This window comes from Botryllus schlosseri, chromosome 7, assembly GCF_051294905.1.
Source record: "Botryllus schlosseri isolate E-star chromosome 7, Bs_hap1, whole genome shotgun sequence".
In the NCBI taxonomy this organism is placed as follows: Eukaryota; Metazoa; Chordata; class Ascidiacea; order Stolidobranchia; family Styelidae; genus Botryllus; species Botryllus schlosseri.
This window is the reverse complement of record NC_137242.1, coordinates 22,974,804-22,995,867: the sequence shown is the minus strand read 5'-3', so window position 1 is coordinate 22,995,867 and position 21,064 is coordinate 22,974,804. Positions and strand designations below refer to the sequence as shown.

General features: G+C 38.8%; 2 long non-coding RNA genes across 2 annotated transcripts; both read right to left on the bottom strand.

Annotated features, from left to right (window-relative positions):
- Positions 1 to 6,657: 6,657 nt before the first annotated feature.
- On the bottom strand, positions 6,658 to 7,340 carry LOC145443342 (uncharacterized). Its single transcript, XR_013916402.1, has 3 exons — positions 7,207 to 7,340; positions 6,995 to 7,078; positions 6,658 to 6,747 (listed from the first exon to the last, which is right to left on the bottom strand). It is a non-coding gene; the product is annotated as an uncharacterized LOC145443342 (long non-coding RNA).
- Positions 7,341 to 15,743: 8,403 nt separating this feature from the next.
- LOC145443256 (uncharacterized) lies at positions 15,744 to 16,427 on the bottom strand. Its single transcript, XR_013916363.1, has 3 exons — positions 16,294 to 16,427; positions 16,082 to 16,165; positions 15,744 to 15,834 (listed from the first exon to the last, which is right to left on the bottom strand). It is a non-coding gene; the product is annotated as an uncharacterized LOC145443256 (long non-coding RNA).
- Between the last annotated feature and the right edge of the window lie 4,637 nt (positions 16,428 to 21,064).

The following is a 21,064-nucleotide window of genomic DNA, read 5'->3' as shown; positions in this document are numbered from 1 at the left end:
TTCACATCAACAGAATGGCCGTCTAGGATGAAATATCTTACTCTGAAAACTCATTTTAATTGCCCTTAGGGCACTCATACAATCGCATTGCTGTTTAGAGATATTTTGTTGGGGTTTGTGGAAGAAATAAAAAGTTGGAGTGTAGTAAAGCCGAACTGGGTGACTTCGAAATGTTTTCGAAAATCAATTTTCCCCTGTGATACACACAACCCCTATTTCAGAATAACTTCAAGATAAGCTGCCAGAAATCACTAGGCGTTGTATGTTCATTAAAAAATCTGTTTCACAATTTTGGTGCCATAGATGTGGCGAATATACCCAAAAATGTCATAGCAAGCGTTACCGTTATCATTGCATTCACCACCACATATTTTTGTGGAATGGATTTTCGGCACTTTTTCATATCAATTCGAAGACGTGGAATTTCAAGACATGACCAGCGTATTTTAAGAAATGAAACTGCAGAATTCGCTTTGAAATAATAAAAGTCGACCTAATTTCTGCATAAATAGTACGATGTTATTTTCAAGAAAAGTCATTTTGTTGCTGTTTATCACTAGCCTTCTGTTAGTAATGCACAAGACAAATGACGGTTGCACCATAATTAGGCTAAATTGAACCAAAAGTCTAGGGGTCCGTGGGGGTCCGTGACGGCGCAAAGGGGGTCCGCGGAGACAAAAAAGTTGAGAACCACTTTATTAGGGGAAACATATTGAGAGCAACGAGGGTGTATTTCGCGCGAGGCGCGACGATAAATGGGGGGATGAGATCAATTTTCGCGAAAGTAAATTATCATCGATAACTCAGGGATATATACAGTACTAGAACGCTATACAACCCTCTGCGCCATCTTCTGCTACACCATTTTTATTCAGACGCCGCAGCCTCCCAGCGTACCTAACGTTTTGTCCCCCTTCAAAATCAGAATTGCCCCTTAGCGGCACTGCCGTCAAGGTTTAGGAACACTCATTTAAAGCAAATGGAACGGGTTATTTCAATACTAAACCTAAATCATCATGGCCCCAATCTGATATATGTCAACCAAATGAACCCGGGAATGGTTCGGATCAGCGTTGGATCAACTGTAATTTGTAATTGAGCTGAATGTAATTAATTACATTTTTTCATGTAATTGTAATTGTAATTGAAGCATTTCTATTTTGTGTAATTGTAATTGTAATTTGATCAAAATTTTGCTCAATTACAATCTCAATTACATTTTCATGGAAACCTGACAATCACAACATAAAATATTCATTTAATCAATCATTTATTCGTCGCACCAGTGAAAATCCGGTACGAACCAGGATGACGACGAGGGGCCTTAAGGCCTTAGTAAACAGTCACCACAAGTAATAATTAGCCTTTAGGCTAATACAGGCTAAATATATTTACATAGGTGTTCTAAGCGTGCTGCGTTATAACTAGATAATTCAGTCACGCTAAACTGTTTCCTATACTTCAGTGGCAACAGAAAACTTTGTGAATTACAATATAGGCTAAACTAGTGGTTCTCAAACTGGGGGCGTGCCCCCTTGGGCGGCGTGAAAGCAACTGAACGGGGCGCGACAGTGAACTGAAATCTTTTCCGCGCTTGGCCCGATTCACCTCCGTTTTATGGTTATTGCTCGGTGTAGGCTTATAGTCTGAATTTCGTATTGGAGAATTCTCTCATCAACAGTCATAACTAGAGCCCGACCGATATTGGATTTCTGAGCCGATACCGATAAAACCGATATCCAGTACCTTCACCGATAACCCCGATATATTCAGCCGATATTCAAAAGATATGGAATCTAGATCAAGGTCAATATTTAACACCTCAAAAGTATTTATTTCAACAACTTCACAGCCATTGCTATGCTACAACATGAAATAAATGATCTAGGGGCTATAAAAATATATCAATAGTACCAGTCTAGTAGTTGCAGATTACAGTTCAGCACAATTTCTCGCCCTTTGTCCTAGGAGTGAACTTTTGAGTCTTCATAAATGATGTATATAGTGCTAAACACAGTGAGCAGCCTTTCACTTGGTACCATAGTTAGTGGCACAGCAAGAATTGGAAATCTTTCTTCATTTCGGTTCCACCGCTCCCTTGCAGGGAACCTTCCCTTCAATGGTTTCACCAAGTGTTGATATTCTTCTGACAGTGCACCTGGAGCCTTCAGCACATCATTAACAAATAGCTGAAGAGAATGTACAAAACAACTCAAATTGTTCACGTCTGCTACTGTTCCACCCATCCCCTTGGGCCTTGACAATGACCAGCATTTCAACAATCAATTGATCAATATTTTACGCTCTTTTGTCAGAATTGGCCCATGTCATCATGGAATGAAACATTTTCGTATTAACTTTTGGCTTCACTCCACTTCTGCTTGATTTTCTTGCACTCTATGCTTGCATATTTCCTATCAGCGTATCCGTCAGGCCTCCGTCAGATAGATGACTTCATACATTACTGGTATAATTTCGCTCTGTTGGTACCGAGCCTTGGCTTGTCAGCTTCTTACACAGACACCACCAGCACTATCTACAGAAAATGCTTTGACGCGACGTTCTTCTCTATCATCCCAAGGGTCAGTGCAGCATGAATGAAGTTCTCATTTATCTAATCATTGAAAAATCTTCTGCAGACAACTATCCATCCAGCTGCTCTCTGCCATTGGTGATCGATCACTGCATGGGATTCCCATGAAGTCAGTGGGGCATGACGGTGAAAGTATATTTTCACACAAACACGCAGACTGGCCTGTATGCACTATATGCAGCTTGGGCATTTATTTTTTATCATTTACCGACAAGCAGTGAAGACCTCACGTCTTCTCTGACTCCCTACCACCATGTTGTGACGTCACGAAAATGGCCGATATTTTTTTACCTCCAATGGCCGATACCGATATTTCTTTCCAAGTGTGATATCGACTAGATATTATCGGCGAGCCGATAATCGGTCGGGCTCTAGTCATAACCTTCCATATACCATCAAACTATATGTAAGGATTGCTAACTTTCTGGTTTCATTGTGTGCTATGACGATAAGGGGGGTACAAAATATTCACTGTCATAAAGGAGGGCGCGTCTAAAAATGTTGGAGAACCAGTGGTCTAAACTAAATCTTGATATTTCAAAAATGGATGAACAGCAAATAAACTCTTCTGAAACCTGTGCTGAACCATTTCCTACACCACGGTCAAAGTCTTTTTTAATCTCTGACCAGTACCGAGGCTTGTTGCAATAATAGCAAAAAAGTTCAAGTTTCCAACCAAGGCTTCATCAAACTTGATCACGCATTTGTAGAGATATTATCCCAATCTTACCTCCAATGTTGGCCAAATTTACTGGGGCCAGAAACTTTTCGCACCCTAATGTTCATCAAATGCAATCAAACAGTTTCCGAGCAGGAAAATGTAAATGCCAACCAAAATGTTGTAATTCCTAGTTATCAGGCGGTTCTTTCCTTTTGCATTTATTTTAATTTTACGCACCTTACCGGTATCATCCTTATCGCTGACGCCTTACCAATTACATTTCATTATCCTCACTCAGCTCTGAGTAGCCTAATCGTTTGATTACATTCCACTGACTGTCCTGCAGCCTATTCGCTGTTAGTCGCTCCAACCTTTGGTTCTTAAAAGTCGCTTGAAACATTTTTCTGTGCTTAGTTTTCAGTACTCATGATTAGGAATAGTTCGAATATGTTCGAGTTTTTTTAATTAAAGGGTATTCTACATATCAGGAATGAAACACGAATAGCTTGAGATTGTTGCTAATTACATCGCTACGGTTGTCAAAGAACACCTCTTCACTGAATCAATTACCTGTTTAAAAGTAATTTTAATTGTAATTATAATTGTAATTAATTACATGTCTAACAGTAATTGTAATTGTAATTGTAATTTGACATTTTAAGCATTGAGTGATTGTAATTATAATGTAATTGAAACATGCAAGGAAGTAATTGTTATTGTAATTGAATTAAAATATTGTAATTGATCCAACTCTGGTTCGGATCTGATATCAGCGCACTTAATCGGTTCAGATATGGTCCGATGTGGTATCTGAGCATCAAAAGAGTCTATAGATATGACCTGGGCCTTCCATCTGCGCGCTAAATTGACTCAGATATACTGCAGACGTTACATCTGCTACTTACGCAGGTCAGAAACGATGCGTGACCGGAGATGACAATAACACAGAGCAACGGTTGCATGCTTGTTGTATGATCTGACCCCAGAAGGTTGCTTGCTTGCGTACGCTGCTACGTATTCTTGCTATCGAGGAGCCGCGTTCGTGTATCTGAACGACCTGTTTAATACGACGTACCCAGTCCCAGATTGCCTGTAGAGTGACGCCAACACACATCATACTTTTAGTTCATCGCTTCCACGACGTGTTGTCATATTGATAAAATTACAAATTGCATTATTTTAGAACAATGCATCAATATTCCCAACAAATACGAGAGTTTCAACCCCGTAGTACTGCATATCCACTTCTAAGCATAATGACACTTCCAAATAATATATGTTATCTAATTGCAGAACTATATCTTTAAGGTGCAACGTGATAATCTGATGTGTAGAGGTACAATGGTAGACGCACATATCCTTAACATGAATCAGCGACGCCTGGGCGCCAAAAGCTACACGCGGTGTCGAATCGATATACGATCGGGTAGGGGCCAAGGGGGACGGACATCTTTCAATCGCTTCACACTTCCATAGTACAAAAACTCTTGCGGTACAGTAACGGCTATCTGGTTCTGTTCAAAAGACACTAAAATACAATTATACTAACGACTTCATCCGATTAGTTGGTAAATCGAATAGTTAAGCACGTTTTGATGAGCACAACCCTTGGTAACGATTAACAGACATTTTCTACGTCTCAACTTCGACTCGATTATTGTCGATTACGCACAATATGCGATAGGTCTAGTGCGGTAGCGATCAACAGTTATGCCCTTCGCGACCTATACTTTAAGAGTCACTGGCATAGCCGATGCCTTTGCCAGCTGCAGATAAGCGGTCGGTAGGATTCCTAGCTTGAAACGCCGAATATGAAAAATAATGTTTGGCACACCAGTTACCAATGCTAACATTTTTCAACATTTTGGCAAGCTGCATATGAAAGGCTGCACACCCCTGATCTAACCATTCTAGGCGCGAACCCCAAATTTTATCCACATGCTGTAGTGTCACATAACCAATTATCGCATGACAAAATGAACATGATATTTATGTCGAATCCTCATATTTCCACAGACTTAACAAAGTATGTTCACCCCATCAAACCATTTTATGTAGATGCTGTATGAAGAAGGAAATACCGAAAAATAATGAACAAAGAGTTATATTTCCTTTATGCCAATAACTAGGGTTGCATTTAAAACGAATGGTAGTTTAAAACACTTTGTTTAAAACATGTTTTAAACGGTGATTTAAACAAAAGCTTTTTAACAAAAGATGTTTTTTTAGTTGTATAATTATGCCGTAATTGTGTAAATCATTTCCCAAAAACATGTAGTATGAGCCGACGGACGATTGACACCCGATAGAGCCCACGTATACGATATGGAATGGTTGGAACCTTCGAAATAGTCGGCTCAACAGCTATATTATGTAGATATAGATCATTGATACGGAATGAATGCTCTGATGATGATGACCGTCGACCGTAAAAATGCTGCTTGACGATGTAGTCCTGATTAAGAATATTTTTTGTCCGTATATGGCATGGGTTAGAAGCTTATTTCGTCAAAGAAGCTATATTTACCCTATCTTTTTAATTGTCAATGTCAATCGACTATGTCATCAGAATTGAATATTCGTGACGTTATGGCTTGAAAAAATAAAATAAAAACATGTTTTAAACAAAGGCCTTGTTTTAAACATGTTTGCTTTGAATATATATATCTCTTTGTTTTAAATGCAACCCTGCCAATAACGTGTTCAACCATTCGTAAGTACATTTGTTTTGTTTCTTTCAAACTTCTTTGAATGCTAGTTGGACCGGTACTCCGAGTAATCGCAAACTTTAAGTACTTGCGCTAGTGGATAAATATGAAATACGATTGATAAGCCACGATTAGCAACAACTTCGAAATTATCGCCTCCTGAGTTATTACCAGTATTGAAAATACGCCTGAATATAAAGATGTTCATTATCATTAACATTATTTTGCTCGCGTAAATGCCAGGAAACCATTTGCAGGAAATACCATATTACGCTTCGGATGAATATGTCTGCAGCTCCACGATGCATTGATTTCGTAACAGAGACAAGCCTTCGTCAATCGACGCACTGAACTAGTCTATCTGCACATTAACTAAAGTCACGCTTAATCGACAAGGCCTTTCATGTTCAACCAATTATTTGTTCACCGTATATCTGCACGGATTTCAAAGGGTAGATTTTAAACTGGTTCTAGTTTTACGGGCATCGATACGAATTCAAACAATGGACTTTGCGCCAACGACAACTATCCTCGAAATAAGCCATCATGAGCTGCATCGAAATTAGCATTTAGCAGGAAAGTCGACTGACATGACGAAGAGACATAGAAATCCCCATCTGCCTTCGATTTGAACATTCCTTGCGTCTGACTCGCTGTTACTAGCCATTTAGCGTCGCTCTCTTAAACAAAGAAGATTTTCAATAATATTTTTATTTTGTCGTCATCAAGCAATAGGTTTAATCATCTCCTCGCCTCTAGACTTTGCTCTTTCCCGTTCCGAAGATCTGTAATTAAATTTTACAATGTACGAATGACGCGTATTTGTTGTACACGAGAAACAAAATATTGCAAAAATATGACAGAAGTAGGCTAACTGGGCCTTCATATGTCTCATATAACGGTTCATGATTTTAGATTGACACAACACCAAGAAGCGCACGATATGAAAACAATTATACTATGGACGTATCCTGTGGACTACAGAGCAGACAAATATGATCAATTTAATATTATAATGCAGGGATCACTCACTCTTCTAGATCAAGGGATAGCATCGGCCTTGGTTGAAATTGCAGAAGTAGCCGGGCGGGCAGTCCAAGTCTTGTTTGCAACCCTCTACAATGAATGAGAAACACGTTTTCGGCTATTCTGTACTATGATATTGAGTAACGGAGCATCGCCGCGTTACGCAATGAAATAACGGACTTTTCCATGGAGTAAAATACTGATACATCGTGACTTACGTCCTCGGACTTCAGCGAGCGTCATCGCCATAATTGCCAATACAATGCAGGTCAGTTTCATCTTGCTTATTGATTATATTACAGGTTCTGTAAAAATGACAGTTGTACCTTTAATTTTACGTTAACAGGTAGAACATATCGTCGCTATGTGTAAACGTTATATAGAGAATTTTCATATGATATCCAGCACGGTCGCGGTTCATATTCCATCATTGAGAAGTCATACCAGCCTCAATCGTAACTGAAGCGGTACAAATGATGAGAGATTCCCCATTTATTTAACCGAGAATGAAGAATGGGATTGGCAGTAGATTATTTAGTCCGTGAAATACATCATTAGGAATTGTCAGCCTCATTCAGAGACGCGTGAAAGTATAGTTGCGAATGTAAGCGTCAGTAAATCGAGATTAGAAATCGTTGGAAATTACTGGCTCGAACGACCAAGTCGCGTTGCATTGCGGTTATTACAGCGTACCAAACAGCCTGTAACGATTTGGCAAACGGACACTCTTATTTGTAAGTTTCAGGAAACCTATTTTAGTGAATACTTGAAATATTATCGAGGCGAAATGCAGCATAGATTTATAATTACAAGAGCGCTCTGCACAGGTCTATCGGTTAACTTGAAATTCGACCCAACACCAAAGTATTGTCCGGGAACTCGGCGATGCAAGTATAGATAACTAACGGGCTAGTTATCTATAATGCGATTGCAATAACCACACCGCGATAAAGCACGAGTAAAACATTGCGGATATCTCATGAAGAGCGGCGAGTACTCAATGTAACGAAGCATTTCTTAGCAGCGATGTCTTCGCACTTGAGTGCGGGTGACGCCAATGAAGAAGTGAATATCTCTGTTCCATTTGACGCTTTTATGGATTCCGAGTTTCCTGTGATGCCGGAGTCGAACGCAAATCCCTGTAATTGAAACAAAGGCAGAGAAAATTATTCTCGGTAGAGTGGAATTACGAATACTGTGACGTGTCGCGAGATATTCCATCGTGTTTGGAAGAAGTGTGGAAAGAGCAGCGGGCACCACCGTGTAGCCCATTTGTTACGCGCCAGGCCGATCACCTCGTCCCTTGGGGCGAAGATACACTTAGTAGGGATGGTGCGAACCAGTGAAAGGTTCAGGCTCATGTGAACGCGAACCTTTTGTTCATGATCTGCGTGAACGCGAACGTGAACCTGTGACGTCACGTGAGGTCATATTGCTAATTCCAACCCTACATTTCAGTGACGTGCTAGCCCATAGTAAGGTACATGACACCTATAGCGACGACTCAAGCCCCATTATGCCACAATGCTGAAGTACATGCTGACTTCTTGAACGTCACCAAATGCATCAACCTCAGAGCAATCAAATGCTATATTAATCCCATAATATCTATATCTTACGACGCTTTTCCAGCAATTTCAATTTCAAATATTCAAAAACGGAAAGCCGGATATTTCGGGCAAACTTTTGTAACAAAGCAAGCAAAATGTTTGAGATTGGCAAGTAGCATGTTCCTCCGGTTTTGATTTTATGCTACCAGCGCCATGCAAAGAGTAGTCCTAAGTTGAAATGCAAAGAATTTCAACCAGCGATATCATAATGACGTGGATAATTTTATTAAATGAAGAAGGTTCACAGTGCAGATCCTATACCAAGGTTCATTTGTGAACACTAACCTCTAAATTCCAGAAGTTCACCCACAGAACGCGAACGTGAACCTCACGTTCACACCATTCCTCATACTTAGAATAAATCCACGACACTATATCTCGGCTAAGTACACGCGACATACATAAAGTTTTACCCTTCATTTATACTGAATATATACAAGATCTCAATGATTTCCGCAAATTGACCGTATTTTTCCACAATTCTGAACATAACATTCGGTAAAGATGGATGCATTCGTTAACGTCGCAAATGCTATACACGCGAAACAAAAACCATTACAGACAAACAAAAAGGTCAGGCCGAAAGACTGCGTGGAGGGACTCCAACCTGGCTTACATAATTACATCGTTTGAGTTTGATTTAGAAAAAAGGATATTTTGAAAATTGTATATTTTACAAAACCTTTCATCCGTGGTGGCGTAATATTTTGGATAGTACTTTGGGGTTCCTGAAAGCCGTCTCGCAGACACCAGCTGGAGAAACGCTGCGTTAGCAGAAATGACGATGTGTAGATGTGAGGCGTTTACGAAATAATTACTTTCGTGGAGTTACCAACATATTCATTCGGAGCGTATTATGGTGTTTCCTGCAAAACTTTTCCTGTCATCATTTACGCGAGCATAATAATTTTAATGACGCTGAACTCCTAATTGAACATCCTTACATGCAGGCGTATTCTCAACACTCTGCACTCTTAATAACCAAGGAGAGGATACTTTCGAGCTTGCTGCCTTTGGTGGCATATCGATCGAATCCATATATTAGCGCAAGCATTTTAGACGTTTTCGAATACCCGGAGTAACTAGCTAGCAGACTGACTTTCGAGGAAGGTTGGACAAAACATAAACGAAGGAATTATAGAATGAGTAAACTGGTGTGGGCATTGAGAAAATATAACTCTTTGATCACATTGTTTCGCATTTCATTTTTTATACAGCTTCAACACAAAATGGTTTGAAGGGATTAACAAAATGTGTTAACATAAATCCCAATAAAATCTTCCATCAGTTCTCTTTTGAACACTGGTATTCGACAAAAATCAAATTAAAACAAACATGTTTAAAACAATGCCCTTGTCTAAAACATGTTTCTATTGTTTTTGTTTTTTAAAGTCATGACGTCACGGATATCAAATTGTGACGTCATAGTAGAGTGACATTGACAATTGAAAATACAGGGTAAATATAGCTCTCTTGACGAAATATCTAGGTATTATAGCTATTGAACCGACTATTTTGAGTGCTGCAACCATCCCATATGGTATATACGTCGGCTATATCGAGTGCAAACCATCCGTAGGCTCATGCAACATGTTTTATTTGAAAGTATTTTCATAATTATGGCATAATTATACAACTTAAAAAAAAAACAATTTTATCTGCAATATTTAGAGGATAATTCGTATTTAAGCAATTGGTGTCCCGCTGTTTCGACGGAACAATACGGTTATACTATCCCGGAAGAGACCTCGCATTTCAGTACTGGTATCTGAAATGGAATAGGTGCGGCAATAGTGATATGCAATGAATATTCATCACTATATCATTACAACCGTTATGTGTATGTGTGAAAATTAAATTTTAATATTTTTTTTAAAACTTCGTTGATGAGCAGTTCATTTGTGCACCTATAAAGTAATGCAGTAGTGTGTAAGATGTACATTGTACATGTTCACTTTGTGACTCTAAAGAATTTGGGTTCCTCGAATACATGCAGATTAACTTAGGTGTTCCGCGAGTTAGTTGAGAACTAACGCTCTAAAGTTCTGCTGTCAATATAAAATATATCGTCACTCCCTCAAGCAACACGGTGGAATGGAATATCATGCTTCCGTTAAAGCAGTGCCTGCAATAATTCAATCGAGACCCAAAAATTATTTTTATAATGATGAGATGTCAATCACACATGTTGTTCGAATCAACGTTAACACTCAATACGTCGTGAATGGATGCTAGTGTCGCAGGGAAAGTAATTTTCTTCGCTGACATCAGTTCTAAAGAGAAACGTTATGTTGGGAGTTGATGAACGATGTTAGATGTTTGTTTTCGCGAAGACTTGCAGATTACCGTAAGTGTTCCGCGTGATAGTTAAGATTAAGAACTAACGCTTAAAAGTGAAGGTTTGTTTTAACCCCGCATTACAATTAAGAATACATAGTGAAGTCCCAGAAATGATAATAATAAGTGCGGCTGTCAATAGAAATATTATTGTCGCTGTCTCAAGAAATATGTTGATATGAAATACCATGCTGCCGTTTAAGCGTAGTCAGCGGTAATTCAATCGAGACTCAAAAAGCATTTTTATGATGATGAGATGTCAATCAAACATGTTGTTCGAATCCACATTCAATACGTAGTGAATGCATGCTGAAATTGGAAGGAAAGTCATTTCCTTTACTTGGATTAATTCAGAAAAGAGACGTTATGATGTCTGTTGAATTGTAGTCGAAAGTTCTGATGTCTTACTTTCTGAAAGTGTTCAAGGCAATTATGCGCCATGCTCAGGGCGATACGTGCTTTGTAATATCCAAGGTTAAATATACATGTCACTTTATTACCGTTCGAATCCACATACATAAAACTGAACCTATGCCGCCTGACTAAATTTTGGTGTGTACAGTACAGTGCCGTATAGGGTTGCATTTTAAACAAATGGTAGTTTAAAACACTTTGTTTAAAACATGTATTAAACAGTTTGTTAAACAAAAGCCTTTTAAAAAATTGTGTTTTTATTAAGTTGTAAAATCAAGCCATAGTTGAGTAAATTATTTCCAAAAAACATGTCGATGAGCCTACGGAAAATTATCATCCGATATAGTCGACGTATGCGATATGGGATGGTTGGAACCCTCAAAATAGTCGGTTCAACAGCTATAGAACGTAGATGTTTCGTCAAAGAAGCTATATATTTACCCTATATTTTCAATTGTCAATGTCACTCAACTACTCCACTATCCGTGACGTCATGGCGTAAGAAAAAACAAAAAAAAATGTTTTTTAACAAGGGCCTTCTTTTAAACATGTTTGTTTAAAATTGATTTTTGTTTTTAAATGCGACCGTAGCTGCATGTACAATGTACATTGTGCAGTAGTCTACACTGTACGTCATACATCCTTACGACCATAGTTGCACGCCATGAAAAATAATATTGATATGCTCCGTGACCACATGACTATTCCTCGAGCACTGTGATAATGGTACGGGTGTACCACATAACTGTCATGTCCACTAATATCCGTAGCTGTGTGCCACGTGTTGTGGATGCTGTGATACGACCATTCGCGATACACTTCAACGACGAGAAGTATCGAACTTAAATTTCTAGTTCACGAAATATTTAAATCGTTATTCTACGGTTAACAGTGACGGTATGAAGATCGGGCTCTTCATTGATACGGACACATAATTTCCGCGTAGCCTACGTGACGTGTGTTCCGTGGATGCAGTGGTCGCCTTACGATTGGGGGGGCCCTAGGCGAAACTTCCGAGGGGCCCCCTTATCTACTTAATCCCAACTTCAGACCCCGGACCCCTCTTACTAACACTGAACGAACCTTTTATTGTTGTACACCTCGTATGCCCTGTTCCGGTAGTAGATTGTCTGTACATCATGATAAAACTTTAACCATATAAAATAATTATATTGCCATGCCAAAGTACAATAAACTACTTGTCATGTTTGAAAACGAGTGACTCAAGTGAACTATAGCGCGTGTCGAGACCCACCTATTTATAAGAATTATGGGATGTAGCATGACATAATAGTATACCAAGGAAACTGCACGCCAAATAGACCATATAAAAATAAATCCAGAAAGCTGTCGGCTGACATTAGTAATAAGCCAGCACACCACGTCAAGGTTTCAGCCAGGTGCTGGATTGGGCCTATCTTTTGTCTACCAAGAAGATTATGTTGCAGGATTAGGCATACAAGCAAAATGTGCGGCAACGTGGTACAACATCAGTAATACCACAGGAACACATCAGCACTGGTATAACCTGTGAAGAGCCATCAGGAACACCATGCAACACATTGGATTTTAAAATGACTATTTCCTTTGATATTTTGGATATTCAGGCTCAGTGTGGACTCGCTTCATTAGAAATTAACAGATCATATGAAAGCTGGCATCAAGAGCTAGCAAGTAGAATCTCACACAAGCATATACTGTAAAATTTTGTTGCACTGAAATATACACTGCTGCCACTAGGAAGTATATATTCAGTAATAATTCATTCCATGTTATAATATGACCTCATTGACATAAAATCGCAGTAAGCTCTTTTACCATGCACAGAAATTCAATTATCGAACACCGTTTATAGTACAATATTTTACATCGGTAGGCTTACATGTATTTTCACGGTTATTCGCAAAATGTGTATTTTCACGGTTATTCGCAAAATGATAACTAAAATTCGCATAAATGTGGGAGTGGGGCCTTCCTGAATTCAATATATTATCTCTTTTAGCGGGTGCAGAAATTTAATGATAGACTGTTTACGGTACCATATTCGACATCGGTACATATATTTTCACGGTTATTCGCAAAATGATAACGAATATTCGCATAAATGTAGGGGGGGGGGGGGCTCATAAAATCAAAGTAAGCTCTTTTAGCGGATGCAGAAATTTAATGATCGACTACTGTTTAAGGTACCAGATGCTACATGGGTACATATATTTTCACGGTTATTCGTAAAATGCTAACCAAAAATCGCATAAATGAAGAAGGAAGGCCCTCCTCATAAAATCAAAGTAAGCCATTTTAGCGGGTGCAGAAATTTAATTATTGACTACTGTTAACGGTATTATATTCTAAATGGGTAGATGCATTTTCACAGTTATTTGCAAAATGATAGCATTCGCGTAAATGTAGGAGGGGGGCCCTTTAGCTAATGTCAAAATGGATAGAGATCATAAAATCAAAGGGAGCTCTTGCAACTAGTGCAGAAATTTAATGATCGACTACTGCTTAAGGTACTATATTCTACATATGTAGCCAGTAGGCCTACATGTATTTTCACGGCTATTCGCAAAATGATAACTAAAATTTGCATAAATGTAGGAGGGAGGCCCCCCTATAAAATCAAAGTAAGATCTTTTAGCGGGTGCATAAATTTAATGATTGACTACTGTTTACGGTATTTTATTCTACATGGGTACATGTATTTTCGCAGTTTTCAGCAAATTGATAACATTCACGTAAATGTAGGAGGGGGCCCTTTGCCTAATGGCAAAATGGATAGAGATCAAAATCTAAGTGAGCTCTTGCACCAATTGCAGAAATTTAATGATCGACAACTGCTTACGGTACCATAATCTACAGTGGTGCATGGATATTTGTGGTTATTCGTAAAATGATAACTAAAAAATGTGGATTGATGATTGACCCCTCTTTAGGGTACAATACCAAGATTCTTTATGGATAAAAGGATTCCACGGTTATTCTGAAAATGGTAATACTTAAAAAAAGCGCGTAACCCGGAGAAATAGTTGAAAAAAGCGCGTAAACTGAGGAGGGGGGCCCTCGAAAGCGCGTAAATCAACCAGGGCGGGCCCTGGGCGACCGCCTACCTCGCCTACCCCAAAAGCCACCACTGCGTGGATGATCGTCCCAAGGGGCAACTGGGGAATTGCCTCATTCATAATTCTGTGCTATAACAATATAAACGATACTTATTATTTGTAGACGAAGAGTCATGACAATAGAGAAATTGCATTTCCAAAAAACATGTAGTATGAGCCTACGGACGATTGACACCCGATAGAGCCCACGTATACGATATGGAATGGTTGGAACCTTCGAAATAGTCGGCTCAACAGCTATATTATGTAGATATAGATCATTGATACGGAATGAATGCTCTGATGATGATGACCGTCGACCGTAAAAATGCTGCTTGACGATGTAGTCCTGATTAAGAATATTTTTTGTCCGTATATGGCATGGGTTAGAAGCTTATTTCGTCAAAGAAGCTATATTTACCCTATCTTTTTAATTGTCAATGTCAATCGACTATGTCATCAGAATTGAATATTCGTGACGTTATGGCTTGAAAAAATAAAATAAAAACATGTTTTAAACAAAGGCCTTGTTTTAAACATGTTTGCTTTGAATATATATATCTCTTTGTTTTAAATGCAACCCTGCCAATAACGTGTTCAACCATTCGTAAGTACATTTGTTTTGTTTCTTTCAAACTTCTTTGAATGCTAGTTGGACCGGTACTACGAGTAATCGCAAACTTTAAGTACTTGCGCTAGTGGACAAATATGAAATGCGATCGATATGCCACGATTAGCAACAACTTCGAAATTATCGCCTCCTGAGTTATTACCAGTATTGAAAATACGCCTGAATATAAAGATGTTCATCATCATTAACATTATTTTGCTCGCGTAAATGCCAGAAACCATTTGCAGGAAATACCATATTACGCTTCGGATGAATATGTCTGCAGCTCCACGATGCATTGATTTCGTAACAGAGACAAGCCTTCGTCAATCGACGCACTGAACTAGTCTATCTGCACATTAACTAAAGTCACGCTTAATCGACAAGGCCTTTCATGTTCAACCAATTATTTGTTCACCGTATATCTGCACGGATTTCAAAGGGTAGATTTTAAACTGGTTCTAGTTTTACGGGCATCGATACGAATTCAAACATAGGACTTTGCGCCAACGACAACTATCCTCGAAATAAGCCATCATGAGCTGCATCGAAATTAGCATTTAGCGGGAAAGTCGACTGACATGACGAAGAGACATAGAAATCCCCATCTGCCTTCGATTTGAACATTCCTTGCGTCTGACTCGCTGTTACTAGCCATTTAGCGTCGCTCTCTTAAACAAAGAAGATTTTCAATAATATTTTTATTTTGTCGTCATCAAGCAATAGGTTTAGTCATCTCCTCTGCCTCTAGACTTTGCTCTTTCCCGTTCCGAAGATCTGTAATTAAATTTTACAATGTACGAATGACGCGTATTTGTTATACACGAGAAACACAATATTGCAAAAATATGACAGAAGTAGCCTAACTGGGCCTTCATATGTCTCATATAACGGTTCATGATTTTAGATTGACACAACACCAAGAAGCGCACGATATGAAAACAATTATACTATGGACGTATCCTGTGGACTACAGAGCAGACAAATATGATCAATTTAATATTATAATGCAGGGATCACTCACTCTTCTAGATCAAGGGATAGCATCGGCCTTGGTTGAAATTGCAGAAGTAGCCGGGCGGGCAGTCCAAGTCTTGTTTGCAACCCTCTACAATGAATGAGAAACACGTTTTCGGCTATTCTGTACTATGATATTGAGTAACGGAGCATCGCCGCGTTACGCAATGAAATAACGGACTTTTCCATGGAGTAAAATACCGATACATCGTGACTTACGTCCTCGGACTTCAGCGAGCGTCATCGCCATAATTGCCAATACAATGCAGGTCAGTTTCATCTTGCTTATTGATTATATTACAGGTTCTGTAAAAATGACAGTTGTACCTTTAATTTTACGTTAACAGGTAGAACATATCGTCGCTATGTGTAAACGTTATATAGAGAATTTTCATATGATATCCAGCACGGTCGCGGTTCATATTCCATCATTGAGAAGTCATACCAGCCTCAATCGTAACTGAAGCGGTACAAATGATGAGAGATTCCCCATTTATTTAACCGAGAATGAAGAATGGGATTGGCAGTAGATTATTTAGTCCGTGAAATACATCATTAGGAATTGTCAGCCTCATTCAGAGACGCGTGAAAGTATAGTTGCGAATGTAAGCGTCAGTAAATCGAGATTAGAAATCGTTGGAAATTACTAGCTCGAACGACCAAGTCGCGTTGCATTGCGGTTATTACAGCGTACCAAACAGCCTGTAACGATTTGGCAAACGGACACTCTTATTTGTAAGTTTCAGGAAACCTATTTTAGTGAATACTTGAAATATTATCGAGGCGAAATGCAGCATAGTTTTATAATTACAAGAGCGCTCTGCACAGGTCTATCGGTTAACTTGAAATTCGACCCAACACCATAGTATTGTCCGGGAACTCGGTGATGCAAGTATAGATAACTAACGGGCTAGTTATCTATAATGCGATTGCAACAGCCACACCGCGATAAAGCACGAGTAAAACATTGCGGATATCTCATGAAGAGCGGCGAGTACTCAATGTAACGAAGCATTTCTTAGCAGCGATGTCTTCGCACTTGAGTGCGGGTGACGCCAATGAAGAAGTGAATATCTCTGTTCCTTTTGACGCTTTTATGGATTCCGAGTTTCCTGTGATGCCGGAGTCGAACGCAAATCCCTGTAATTGAAACAAAGGCAGAGAAAATTATTCTCAGTAGAGTGGAATTACGAATACTGTGACGTGTCGCGAGATATTCCATCGTGTTTGGAAGAAGTGTGGAAAGAGCAGCGGGCACCACCGTGTAGCCCATATGTTACGCGCCATGCCGATCACCTCGTCCCTTAGGGCGAAGATACACTTAGTAGGGATGGTGCGAACCAGTGAAAGGTTCAGGCTCATGTGAACGCGAACCTTTCGTTCAGGATCTGCGTGAACGCTAACGTGAACCTATGACGTCACGTGAGGTCATATTGCTAATTCCAACCCTACATTTCAGTGACGTGCTAGCCCATAGTAAGGTACATGACACCTATAGCGACGACTCAGGCCCCATTATGCCACAATGCTGAAGTACATGCTGACTTCTTGAACGTCACCAAATGCATCAACCTCATAGCAATCAAATGCTATATTCATCCCATAATATCTATATCTTACGACACTTTTCCAGCAATTTCAATTTCAAATATTCAAAAACGGAAAGCCGGATATTTCGGGCAAACTTTTGTAACAAAGCATGCAAAATGTTTGAGATTGGCAAGTAGCATGTTCCTCCGGTTTTGATTTTATGCTACCAGCGTCATGCAAAGAGTAGTCCTAAGTTGAAATGCAAAGAATTTTAACCAGCGATGTCATAATGACGTGGAAAATTTTATTAAATGAAGAAGGTTCACAGTGCAGAACCTACCAAGGTTCATTTGTGAACACGAACCTCTAAATTCCAGAAGTTCACCCACAGAACGCGAACTTGAACCTCACGTTCACACCATTCCTCATACTTAGAATAAATCCACGACACTATATCTCGGCTAAGTACACGCGACATACATAAAGTTTTACCGTTCATTTATACTGAATGTATACAAGATCTCAATGATTTCCGCAAATTGACCGTATTTTTCCACAATTCTGTACGTAACATTCGGTAAAGATGGATGCATTCGTTAACGTCGCAAATGCTATACACGCGAAACAAAAACCATTACAGACAAACAAAAAGGTCAGGCCGAAAGACTGCGTGGAGGGACTCCAACCTGGCTTACATAATTACATCGTTTGAGTTTGGTTTAGAAAATAGGATATTTTGAAAATTGTATATTTTACAAAATCTTTCATTCGTGGTAGCGTAATATTTTGGATAGTACTTTGAGGTTCCTGAAAGCCGTCTCGCAGACACCAGCTGGAGAAACGCTGCGTTAGCAGAAATGACGATGTGTAGATGTGAGGCGCTTACGAAATAATTACTTTCGTGGAGTTACCAACATATTCATTCGGAGCGTATTATGGTGTTTCCTGCAAAACTTTTCCTGTCATCATTTACGCGAGCATAATAATTTTAATGACGCTGAACTCCTAATTGAACATCCTTACATGCAGGCGTATTCTCAACACTCTGCACTCTTAATAACCAAGGAGAGGATACTTTCGAGCTTGCTGCTTTTGGTGGCATATCGATCGAATCCATATATTAGCGCAAGCATTTTAGACGTTTTCGAATACCCGGAGTAACTAGCTAGCAGACTGACTTTCGAGGAAGGTTGGACAAAACATAAACGAAGGAATTATAGAATGAGTAAACTGGTGTTGGCATTGAGAAAATATAACTCTTTGATCACATTGTTTCGCATTTCATTTTTTATACAGCTTCAACACAAAATGGTTTGAAGGGGTTAACAAAATGTGTTAACATAAATCCTAATAAAATCTTCCATCAGTTCTCTTTTGAACACTGGTTTTCGACAAAAATCAAATTAAAGCAAACATGTTTAAAACAAGGCCCTTGTCTAAAACATGTTTCTATTGTTTTTGTTTTTTAAAGTCATGACGTCACGAACATCAAATTGTGACGTCATAGTAGAGTGACATTGACAATTGAAAATATAGGGTAAATATAGCTCTCTTGACGAAATATCTAGGTATTATAGCTGTTGAACCGACTATTTTGAGTGCTGCAACCATCCCATATGGTATTTACGTCGGCTATATCGAGTGCAAACCATCCGTAGGCTCATGCAACATGTTTTATTTGAAAGTATTTTCATAATGATGGCATAATTATACAACTTAAAAAAACACAATTTTTAAAAAGGCCTTTGTTTAAAACACTGTTTAAAACATGCTTCAAACAAGGTGTTTTAAATGCACCCCTACGCCGAGAAGGTCGGGGGTGGGGGTCGACATTGAAACCCCGTACTTCTGCCAATTTTATCTGCAATATTCAGAGGATAATTCGTATTTAAGCAATTGGTGTCCCGCTGTTTCGACGGAACAATACGGTTACACTATCCCGGGAGAGACCTCGAATTTCAGTACTGGTATCTGAAATGGAACAGGTGCGGCAATAGTGATATGCAATGAATATTCATCACTACATCATTACAACCGTTATGTGTATGTGTGAAAATTAAATTTTAATATTTTTTTTTAAACTTCGTTGATGAGCAGTTCATTTGTGCACCTATATAGTAATGCAGTAGTGTGTAAGATGTACATTGTACATGTTCACTTTGTGACTCTAAAGAATTTGGGTTCCTCGAATACATGCAGATTAACTTAGGTGTTCCGCGAGTTAGTTGAGAACTAACGCTCTAAATTTCTGCTGTCAATATAAAATATATCGTCACTCCCTCAAGCAACACGGTGGAATGAAATATCATGCTTCCGTTAAAGCAGTGCCTGCAATAATTCAATCGAGACCCAAAAATTATTTTTATAATGATGAGATGTCAATCAAACATGTTGTTCGAATCAACGTTAACACTCAATACGTCGTGAATGGATGCTAGTGTCGCAGGGAAAGTAATTTTCTTCGCTGACATCAGTTCTAAAGAGAAACGTTATGTTGGGAGTTGATGAACGATGTTAGATATTTGTTTTCGCGAAGACTTGCAGATTACCGTAAGTGTTCCGCGTGATAGTTAAGATTAAGAACTAACGCTTAAAAGTGAAGGTTTGTTTTAACCCCGCATTACAATTAAGAATACATAGTGAAGTCCCAGAAATGATAATAATAAGTGCGGCTGTCAATAGAAATATTATTGTCGCTGTCTCAAGAAATATGTTGAAATGAAATACCATGCTGCCGTTTAAGCGTAGTCAGCGGTAATTCAATCGAGACTCAAAAAGCATTTTTATGATGATGAGATGTCAATCAAACATGTTGTTCGAATCCACATTCAATACGTAGTGAATGCATGCTGAAATTGCAAGGAAAGTCATTTCCTTTACTTGGATTAATTCAGAAAAGAGACGTTATGATGTCTGTTGAATTGTAGTCGAAAGTTCTGATGTCTTACTTTCTGAAAGTGTTCAAGGCAATTATGCGTCAGGCTCAGGGCGATACGTGCTTTGTAATATCCAAGGTTAAATATACATGTCACTTTATTACCGTTCGAATCCACATACATAAAACTTAACCTATGCCGCCTGACTAAATTTTGGTGTGTACAGTACAGTGCCGTATAGGGTTGCATTTTAAACAAATGGTAGTTTAAAACACTTTGTTTAAACATGTATTAAACAGTTTGTTAAACAAAAGCCTTTTAAAAAATTGTGTTTTTATTAAGTTGTAAAATCAAGCCATAGTTGAGTAAATTATTTCCAAAAAACATGTCGATGAGCCTACGGAAAATTATCATCCGATATAGTCGACGTATGCGATATGGGATGGTTGGAACCCTCAAAATAGTCGGTTCAACAGCTATAGAACGTAGATATTTCGTCAAAGAAGCTATATATTTACCCTATATTTTCAATTGTCAATGTCACTCAACTACTCCACTATCCGTGACGTCATGGCGTAAAAAAA